Source organism: Otolemur garnettii, unplaced genomic scaffold (genome assembly GCF_000181295.1).
Source record: "Otolemur garnettii isolate 467f Iridium unplaced genomic scaffold, OtoGar3 scaffold00001, whole genome shotgun sequence".
Lineage (NCBI taxonomy): Eukaryota > Metazoa > Chordata > Mammalia > Primates > Galagidae > Otolemur > Otolemur garnettii.
This window is the reverse complement of record NW_003852396.1, coordinates 54,992,776-54,994,867: the sequence shown is the minus strand read 5'-3', so window position 1 is coordinate 54,994,867 and position 2,092 is coordinate 54,992,776.

Genomic DNA, 2,092 nt, shown 5'->3' with positions numbered 1-2,092 from the left:
GGAACACTCACTAGTACCAGTCCCTAAGTTAGGCACTTGGAATGTGTAAGGAAATAGCAGTTGAGGGACAATTGAATCGATAATTAATTATAAGTGAAATAAGTATTAGAAAAGTAAGTGGTCCCATAAAAAACATGTAATAAGCAACAGGATCAGCCCTTCTTTGGAAAGTCCCAGAAAGTTTTCCTAGAGCCATAACATTCAAGGAGACACAGATAAAAGAGGAGTAGGGTTCTTGGAGTGAAGAGGTGGCGAAAGAACATTCTGGGTGAAGGAGAGGTGTATGGAATCCCTAAAACAGGAACCAGCATTAAAGTAGGCAAAAAAAGGAGAGTGTGACACAAGGCTGGGAGGTGGGTGGGCGTCTGCTCATACAGAACAGGAGAGACCACGGTCAGTGAATAAACTAATGAATGAAATACTCATTTATAGAAACGCTGCTAGTTTGTGCTTTTATGAACAGTTATAATTCACAGAAAAAGGCAGAAGTATGCAGAAGTACATGGTATAGAACGTTAGTTATCCAGATCTATGAAAAGAAAGATTTCCAGATGGAAGGAAAAAGTGTTTTCAAAGTTGTGGAGGTAAGAAAGAATATGGTGTTTTCTAGAAATAGTCAGGGGAAGGACAAGAGTAAAAAATTACATTGTAGATGAGGCCAGATTGTTGAAATCTTTAAACGGTAGGATAAGGTGAATGAGCATCACCTGTTATGCAACAGGAACACGGGCCGTTTTCAGTAGGGAAGAGGCAAAATGAGAACTTTATTAAGGATGATAGAGCAGGTGGCGGGGAATGGTTGAGGAAAGAAAAATTGTAATGGATGTGAGAGTTTGGATTTGATGTTGTGGCCCAAACGAGTTAGGTTAGATTCTTAAGGGGAGCATAAAGCCTTAATGAGGAAAATAATTCAGCAGGCAAATGGAATAATGCTGTTGCAAGCATGAAGTAAGGAAGGGTTAAGAGTTGGAGGGGGGAGAAGATGGTATTTAGGGGAGAGATGTGTGGATCTAAAGAGACAAAATCAAAATACCAGCATTCACCGGTGGCCTCCTCAGCCTCCCTTTTCCTCTTGTCCCACTAACAGCATCCAAATTTTGCTTTGGAGAACTTCCCTCCACATCAGCTTCGTGGTATTTATTTAGTAATAAATGACTTTTATAGTAATTGATTTAGAAATATGCACGTGATCCTATGTAGTCCAATATAAGAAATACGGAGACATTTGCTGGCGCCTCTGTGGTAAAGAAGCATCTTCTCTGTTCTCCAGCAGCTATCAGAGGACAATCTATTTAGACCTTCTAGCAGGCATGTCTAATCTGTGGCCTGCAGGCCACATGCAGATTATTTAAGAACTTTTTTGCTTGTCCGTGGTGGTAAATAATCATGAAAATTATGCATGGACTTTTTGTTGTTGTTCATCAAAAAAACAAACAAAAAAAGAGGTGAGAAAGGGCCTTTTGTTAGTATTTGTGTATTTAATGTATAGCCCTCAAACAATTCTTATTCTTCCAATATGGCACAGAGAAGCATAAAGGTTGGACACCCTTGCCAGAGAGTAGGGTAAGAACATGGAATCTGGGGCAGCTGCAGCCTTTTTATGGCAGCCTATCACGGTGGGGAGAGTACAGGTTAATGAATCGCAGAGAAACCGTTCCAGTACCTTGATGGCATCGAGAACCTCTGACCCTGTCGTGGGTGTCCATAAATTTCCTTTTATATCAGTATAGGTCATTTTGTAGAGGGATTTCTGTAGATTGACCCCAGCGTAATATATCCTCAATGACACAGGAAGGACAGACCAAAAAAATGAGTTAATCTTTAGAAATAGAAAACTGGTGAGAAATTATTGCCAACTGTTTGATATGATATGAGAGTTGGCTTTATAATCAAAAGCAGAAGGAAGAAAATAAAGTGAAAAAGAAGATTGTCATCTGTAAATGATACAGCAGCACACGGTATTAAAACCAAAGATCTGGCTCGGCGCCTATGGCTCCACCGGCTAAGGCGCCAGCCACGTGCACCTAGGGTGGCGGGTTCGAATCCCCAGCCCGGACCCGCCAAACAACAATGACGGCTGCAACCAAAAAAT